The following is a 9,459-nucleotide window of genomic DNA, read 5'->3' on the forward strand; positions in this document are numbered from 1 at the left end:
TGGCAGATCCGTTTGGTAGGCCCATGAGACAGTAGAGGTCCCATATTTCACAACGGGAACACAGGAGATTGAGATTGTTTTCTTCTACCTTTTCTTTCTTTTAGTGTCTCTATTTTCCTGGGTTTGGAGGCATTTTTTTTTCCAAAATTTGTTTTGGTGTCTTTCCTTCCCTGGGTTTAGGAGCATTTCATTTAGGATTGATAGGTAAGCAGGACTAGTCTGAAGCTTCTTGTGGCAACCGGGATGATATCAGGGTGAGCCTGGGTTCCATAGACTTGCATCGCTAATTGTTTAAAAAGCTGAATTTTGTGTTCACGCACATTGATTTTGTCTAATATTAAAATTAGATGACCTGTAACATTTAAATGTGGCAAATAACCAAAAATAGAAGAAATACTATTTTACAGAAATGTATGTTTAACCCCCTCATGACAAAGCCCGTACATGTGCAGGCTCACAATGCATTAATGGGTTTAAGGACAAATCCTTAAGGGGTTAACACAACCAACCAATGAGGCCTTGCCTTGCGCATGCGTTCCGGGGTCTGAGCGGGTCCCTCAGAATATGGAGCTAACTGGCGGTGAGCAGGCCCCGACTGGGACAAAAAATAGGCCTGGGAATTTAAGCCAGAGCAGCCCATTTTTATTTATTTATTTATTGTTAAAGCCCACCCTTCATGTACCATCTTTGCATTTACTCACTCATTCACACAAATCATTAACACATTAATTAATGCAGTCTCACAAATCATTCAAGCAATTCACCCACACATGAATTCATTAATTGTCATTCGCATTCACACAATTCATCCACACATTTATTCATTCATTCTCATACGCATTCACACTACCCCTTCTCGCCATCTTATCTGCCCCTTCTCACTATGTTCCCCCTTTTCACTATGTACCTCCTTCCCCACTTCTCAATATGTACCCCCTCTCACTATCTAACCCCCCTCTGCCCCTTCTCACTGCACCCCCCTCCCTCACCCTACTTACCTTGTTGCCGGTGCAAGCAGCAACTGCGACCGGGCCCGCGGCAGGGCCGGATTGACTTAGGGGCTGATGGAGCTGCAGCTCCAGGCCCCTACCTTAAAATAGTCAGGACTGGGCCTATGCGGCCTCTACGGCCGCATTAACGCAGGGCCCCTTAAGCCTTCCGCAACTGCGACCGGGTCCGCCACTCTAAGGGGCCGGGAAGCCCCCACCAGGGCCGGCCTTAGTGGTCTGCGGCCGCACAGGGCTTAAATTAAAACATCGGGGACCGTCAAAGGTCGTTAAGCGACCGTTTTTCCATGACGGTCCTTAACCGGCAAAGGTCGTTAAGGGGTTAATTAGCAATTCACAATGTTAATTGTCTGATTGCAATTTCATTGTGAAACCCTAAACCTCTTGTTCTTGTTCGCCTCCAAGCACTAGCGCACTGTAGTGGAACAACTGCTCCTGATTCTATAAATGCATGTTTGTTCATATACAAAAAAAATATGTAAATAAACATCTGTACAGATCATAGAAAGTCTGTAAGTAGGATATTTACAGATTCCACAGCACTGGCCTAATATTACTGCTTAATATAAGCCTTATATAGGAATGCAGTGACCGTAAATATGAAAAGGCTAAGTAATAGTAAAGCGAACGTGATGCTAGGAAATTAAGAAATATTAACTGATAACTGTTGCTCAAGGCTTGCTTTATTTTTGTTTTTAGAACTCCACAGACAGGCAGTTGGATATGAATAAGGGCTAGAGAGATGCAGCTGCGACCAGACCCCAAAGGCCCAAGGATCGCAGCTGTTGTTGTATCACAATGAAAGCGAGAGTGGTGGTCTGCTGGGTGGCAGATATCTTTATACCTCTCAGCCTGCATATTAGGGTCACAGATGCCCTACTATGACATCATATATGTGTGTGTATATATATATTATCAATGGAGGCCTGTGCTGTTGCAGTGTAGACCTCCATTGCAGCTCCTCCATGGTTACCTCACAACGCTCTAAGGCTAATCGCCGCAAGTTGGCTCTTCAAGGATGGTGGGTGGTCCTGCTCCTAACTATGCAGGGGCATCTAGCCACCCTCTCAACAGAGGTGTCGCAGGGGATATGATGTTAATAATTATAGGTGATTCTCTTTGAAGGATCAACATCTTGTTTATCTTCAGTTTTTAAACTGTCCCTACTTATCACAGACTGCATCAAATTTAACTACACATAGCAAGTGCTAAACTATTTTTAATTAGTTGCATACATCATAATCTTATTGTAATTAAAGAGGAAACTGGAAATTAAAAAAGGAAATGAGCTACAATTTCATGAAATCATACTGTATCAATATTCATGAAAACTCACAGAAGTCGGTTCCTGCTGCCACTGTATACACTGCTATTATATGTGAATAATAACCAGGAATTCTCAAAATAACATAACAATGAACTCAGCTTGCAAAGAAATATGTATTTTTTATAATAACCAAGCATGAATCAATGAATTTCAGGGTTTTTTAAGGGTTTTTTGTCAAATAATGTGCATCCTGATATGCTTCCTAAGAAAAAGTAAAATAAGCTATAGGTTAATACACATTTTAAAAACATAGTTTAATTTACTTTTGATTTCGATATGTGTTACACGGCAACGTTTGTTTCATTCTCTCCTTATTTTGTGTATGATGGAAACAAGCGAATTGGAACAATTACACATTTCATTAAACTCAAGTATTTATTTTTTTTACAATTTTTTGTTATTAATACTCCAGGTAAAACACATTTGTAGGAGGGACACAGGCACAGAATTGGCTGCAGAAAACAGGATGGAAGTGGCTAGCTACCATTAGATCCACTAATTTATAGCGCCCCTATAAAGTCCTCCATAGTGTAAAAGGGCCAACTGGTGCCCCAGGCCTAATGGGTCTAGATCAGTATATGCCGATAGACAGAAGTACCCTTGGCAAACGGTTAATGTTATTAGATTCTTATTATCAAAGTAAGCAATAACATGACTTTGACCCTAAAACTGTATTCATTGTATAATGCTTCAGAAGACAATTCATTGTTTGAGATCAACGTTGACCTGTTCTCTCTGGGTCTTTCACATCCCTGTGTGTGTACAGTTCTCAAGATAAACCCTAATATGACTTTAAGACTTTAAAGGATCAATAAAGTTTATGCATAAAAAATATTTTGGTATCAAATATGAAAAGTAGACTTGTCACCATAGCAACCAATAGAGCCACCCTGGTAACTAGTCCATTCTTTTCAAGACTTCTACTTGAATCCCCTTTTTATAAAAAAATTGAAGACTTAAGTTTACTGGAGAAGTCTTTACCATTGACATGTGCTATATATACAGGGATGCAGTGGCGGATCTACCGGGGTCGCAGGGGTCGCGACTGCGACCGGGCCCCGGCGGCAGGGGGGCCCAAGCCAAGGGGCCGCCCGAAATCTTTTTTAAGTTTTTTTTTTTTTTTAAATAAGGCAGGGGCGTCCAACATGCGGCCCGCGGGCCAAATGCGCCCCGCGAGACCTCGAGGTGCGGCCCGCGTAAGATCGGCAGCCAGGGCAACCGATCTTACACGAGCCGCACCTCAAGCCCTGCTACTTACTTGTGGGAGGGTCTTCTGGACAGCACAGAGGAAGCGGAGTTCACGTGACATCCTACTTCCTCTGTGCTTTAGCAGAGAAGGCAGAGGGAGGCCGCGCCCCCTGCTGAAGTCTGTGAGCGGCATCGAGGGAGCTGCAGTGCAGGTAAGGGGGTGGGGAGGGTGTTTGAATGAGTGTGTGTGATTGAGGGAATGAATCTGTGAATTAATGATTATATGAATAAATGAGTGTGTGTGTGATAGCATGGATGTGTAAGTGCTGGAACCTAGGCATGATGGGACTGTGATTGCTGTTAGCAATCACACTCCTATCATGCCAAGTCAGCCAGTACATGCTGAAACCTGGCCAGCTGCCCCCCTTGTGTAGTGATGCTGCCAGCAGTATGGGGTCTGCACTTACAGCCACCCTGTACCAGCATGTACTGGCTGACTTGGCATGATAGGAGTGTGATTGCTAACAGCAATCACAGTCCCATAATGCCTAGGTTCCAGCATTTACTGGATGGATGTGTAAGTGCTGGAACCTAGGCATGATGGGACTGTGATTGCTGTTAGCAATCACACTCCTATCATGCCAAGTCAGCCAGTACATGCTGAAACCTGGCTAGCTGCCCCCCTTGTGTATTGATGCTGCCAGCAGTATGGGGTCTGCACATCACTTACAGCTATCCTGTACCAGCGTGTATTGGCTGACTTGGCATGATAGGAGTGTGATTGCTAATAGCAATCACAGCGAGCACAGTCCCATCATGCCTAGGTTCCAGCATTTACTGGATGGATGTGTAAGTGCTGGAACCTAGGCATGATGGGACTGTGACTACTGTTAGCAATCACACTCCTATCATGCCAAGTCAGCCAGTACATGCTGAAACCTAGCTAGCTGCCCCCCTTGTGTAGTGATGCTGCCAGCAGTATGGGGTCTGCACATCACTTACAGCCACCCTGTACCAGCATGTACTGGCTGACTTGGCATGATAGGAGTGTGATTGCTAACAGCAATCACAGTCCCATCATGCCTAGGTACCAGCATTTACTGGTTGCCTGGGTATGATAGGAGTGTGATTGCTGTTAGCAATCACACTCCTATCATGCCAAGTCATATTGCTAATTTTGTCCAATTGCGTGTTACCTACTTTTATTAAACATGTGAGTTTTTATTATTATTTTTAAAGGTGGGGGGTCATTTTCGGTTTTGGCTAAGTGAACCCTGAATGTTTTGGTCCAGAATTTTCATTTTAGTTCATCCCTAGAATAAATCTAGGGAATCCTGAATTTGTAGTCGCAAAACTTTCAAGGCCCAGAAATCAGTGAGAGGAAGAGTAAAGGTTTTGTGTCATTTTACTTTATTTTAATCTGCATATTTTATTAAAGGCCATATTTTTTGTCACAGTGAAAAATGAGTGCGGCCCGCGCACGTATACAATTCTGATGAAGTGGCCCACTGCAGAAAAAACTTGGACACCCCTGGATTATGCCCTTTGTACATGCGCCCCTTTTTCTTTGATTTTTTTACAGATATGATTCAATATGTAAATTGAATTTGTTAAATTAGTTGAAAAATAATTGTTGGGTAAAAATCATGTATTTTTTGGGGGGGGTGAGGGGGGGGGCCCTTAACAGATTCTCGCACCCGGGCCCTGAGGCGTCTAGTTACGCCCCTGCAGGGATGTGCAACATCTTGAGTGATGCCTAGCAAGGCAAATCAAGCACAAGGGAGCACAAGAAGATTGTAAGCTTGCGAGCCGGGCTCTCTCCACCTAATGTATCGGTTTTACTTAGTCTGTCAATTCTCGTCTTGTCATCCCCCTTGAATATATGTATTGTATTAAGCGCTGCATACATTGTTGGCGCTTTCTAAATAAAATATAATAATAATAACAAGAAGGTTAGCCTCTTCCTCTCATTCCTACCCATATATATTTCATAGTTTTATTTGCAATACTAATTAAACTATAAATAAGTTAATAAACATTTAATAAAATTGTTAAATACATTTATTTTCGAAAGTATATATTTTCTGATTGTTCTCTTAAATTTGACTAATATATATATATATATACACACATTTACTCACAGAGTCCATTGCACACCATTCCAAATATTCCAAGCCCGGTGCTAGTAACCAGCAGTTTCCATACAAAACACTTTCAAAAAGATGGTCAGCACTCCAGGTCTTTAAATTGACAATTTAATTTTATTCAAAGTCAAGTCGACGTTTCAGCCCTGACCCATTGAGGCATGGACTCCACTAGACCTCTGAAGGTGTGCTGTGGTATTTGGCAAGACGTTAGCAATAGATCCTAGTAGTTGGTGTTCCATTTCTTACCAAAGGTGTTTAAGGGTGGTTAATTTCATGATGGTCCCGACACACAGTGATTTTGCTTACTGAGGCAATTTGGAACTATAAGGCTACAAAGGACAGGCGACTACGTGCTATGCGCTTCCCCGCTGTGTGAGTGTGCATGGTCTACCACTTTGTGGCTGAACTGTTGTTACTCCTAGCCACTTCACAATAATAGCACTTACAGTGGAGTGAGGCAAACTGAATTGTAGCAAAGGTGACATCCTACGCCACGTTTAACATCACTAAGCTCTTCAGTGTGAGCCATTCTACTGCCAATGTTTGTCTATGTGCTTGATTTTAGACACCTATACTAAACTCAATAATTAGAAGGGGTGTCCACATACTTTTGGTCGTTTATATATTATATATATATAATGGAGATTATGTAAATGGATTGACAGCACACTCTTATGTACTGAAGTGTTAAAAAGAAAATCAGTGTTTAGTTTTATGTTTAATAAATGTGATAAGAATCCCTTCTCACACCTCATTTACAAATATCACGCTTTTGCTATTCTTGTGCATTTCTAGCAGCCTGTGTTCAACAAACACCTTCCTCTCTCACAACATTCCTAAGAAATCCAAAAAAACCTACATTTTACAAAGTTACATCAAGTGAAATATACTTTTTTGTTAGTTCATCTGGTCAGGGTTATTGATCTATTAAAATAGTTAATAGTATTCAAAAATGTTTTCCAAAATAAAGTAAAATAATATACATCATAATTCTGAAATTCCATGACTTCGAAGATAAACTTAAGTACATGTAGAGAAGTGTATGCTGGACACTAGTGCAACATAGTAACATATAACCCGCCAATACATAAAAAGACAGAAAGGGCAGAAAAAAGCACAATTATAGAACTTAACTAAAAAAAAAAAAGAGACCAGAATCTCTTTCTTCACTAAGGATTTCATACATTTCCTAGTTTGATACTTTACTGATAAGTCTTACCCAATACTAATTTCCCCATTATTACACCCCTATATGCATATATTGTATTCTCAACAATATTATTGTTTGTTTTCAAAATCAGACAGACTATAAAATGAAATTCAACTGTTATGTGTTGAGAAAGGCAGTTACGAATTTGAAACTCTACTAAATCAAACAAATTACTCCAAAGAACGCAGTATTTCAAAGAGAAGGCGTATAGGCAAATTGTCACGTAAATGTACAGAATGTTGCATTACACTACTTGACAATGTGCTTAAATGTATATATTATTATGCAAAATGTTGAAGCAAAATTCCATTTAACTTTATATAAGCCTCTTTCAGCTGTCAGTAATATTTCATTTGTTCATGTAAACACAATATGCTCGAGATGTGTGATTTCTAAAAAATAAACCCACAGAAGTAAAAATAGATCTCTGATAGTTTTAAGACAGTATTTAATCTGAACCAGCTGCAAGCTGTCTAGAAAATGTAAGTTACATAATCCAGACGGCTTTTGCCCTTTTGCCTGAGACGGCACATAAATTAGATAAAAGCTACAGCTGCAGAAATGTATTTAACAAGTCATACTGTTTGCTAAACATTTCTGATGAGAGCAGATATTCCCGATTAGCAAAAAAATGATGGTATGGCTTATTACCATGTGAAAAGAATACTGAAAAAGAGACAGCACAGTCATATAAGTATGTTATGGACACTATTATTTGCATTACATATTGAATGACAGGAGGTTGTGACCATTTCATCAGTGAAAAATATCTGAAAATTAATTACCTTCATTGTGTACAGTTAGCTTCCAGAAATGTAATTAGTCAAATGTAAACTAAAAATGATGCACCATATGCTAGAAAATAAGTGCCCTTTATATCAGTGAATTTCCATAAAAGTTTTTTCTGGGTTTCTGCATTATTCTGGCTCAGCCAAGGCCAACATTTGACATTCTAACTACTGTGGGCTATATGACTACAATGATGCTCAAGGAGCCACCTGGGAACCATAGCCAAAAACAGCTGCAGTGTGAAAGGTTGGACATCACTTATCTGGTCATGTTGGTCGCATTCTTTGACATATAATTCACAGTAACCTTCTTCGGGATTTACATTGGAGAATGTTAAATGGTGCTCTTGATGTTAGCAACCTTAAGAAAATCCCCTGCTTTAACTTATTCAGTGATAACTGCTAAGATATGTTCTCTGACAGGCTACGATAAATGATTTCTGTGCTGATCCTTTTGAATCATCAAACACAGTGCCATGGGAGTTATATAAACAGATTATGTCTATCACAACCATATGTTTTGAAATGTTGGTTTATCACATACTGTACTTAAAATCATATGCAATTCCTTTGCAAAAATATTTAGATTAAAGATTAAAAGTCAGATGTAATAAGGCTGAATTTAGTAATTTCAGGAATTTGCCAATACCCAAAGTTGGTTTCCCAGAGTTCCCTTCCACTTGGGATTTGGTTCATTTGGACGGCAAGGTTGGCTTTAGCTGGAGTTAAGTGAGAAGGGTGTAAAGTGAGAAGGGTGTAAAGTAAGAAAGAAATGGAGGGACCCTGGGTGGGCAGTGGAAGTGACCAAGCTCTGCTGCCCTGCCTGAAGATTGAAGAAACTGAATAAAACTCAAAAGTAGCAGCATATAAAAGAGGTGAGGCTTGAATCTTAACCCTGGACTGCTTGAGGATGGAATTAGTTGGATGTGCTGCTGGAGGTTCTTCCTCTGTAATTACACAAATTACCAAAAACTATTCCTAACCACACCTGGGAACTCTCTGGGTCAGACCCAAAGTCTCTGGGTGAAGACCTGCTTCCCTGGGTTTTTGGTTCAGTTTCTTACTTCTCCATAAAGAGAATGGGTTTAGCATTGCTCTGCTCACCTCCTACCCCATCAAAAGGAGTCTCTGGGGCTAGCCCTGTTCCTTCAAAAAAGACACTCTCCAGGTATGCTTCTAATACTCCAAGCTGTTAAGCTTTGTCCTTTATTGGTCAAGCTAGTCTCTTACTCATTTGCATTACATATTACATGTCATGATGTAACTACTAGCTTACTAAATAATACTGGCTCACATGTCTCTATGCAGGAACATTTGGATTTAGTTATGATAACCTGGAGAATCATTGTATGTATTAAATCACTAGAACAATTGTAATAAAACATTGGTGATTGAAGAGGCCAGTAATATTGCTTCATTATATCTCTACAAAGTAGTATGAAAACTGATTTTTGTAGGAACCATACACACATTAACATATTTACAGACATAAATATTTCATTTTCTGTTTGATATATTGACTCTATATAATAGACTCTTTTTTTTTTTTTTTTATTCAGCTTGAAGAGAGGAAAGGCTAGTGAAAGGGGAGAACCAGACTACAATGAAATGGAAAGGAAAGTAAGTAGACACAAAGTGAATACGCTTATATTAATGAAGGAAATTACCAGAACATTTTGTACACAGAAATAAATGCCATGGATTTCAAAGGGGTGTGTTGAATAATTTGGGACTCTGAGGAAATTAAAACATTCTACCTCACAGACGTCACAGTGCATTAAGCTATCTCCTG

The sequence above is a fragment of the Sceloporus occidentalis genome, unplaced genomic scaffold (assembly GCF_023333645.1).
Source record: "Sceloporus occidentalis isolate IW3139 unplaced genomic scaffold, rSceOcc1.0.p SCAF_23, whole genome shotgun sequence".
Classification (NCBI taxonomy): domain Eukaryota; kingdom Metazoa; phylum Chordata; class Lepidosauria; order Squamata; family Phrynosomatidae; genus Sceloporus; species Sceloporus occidentalis.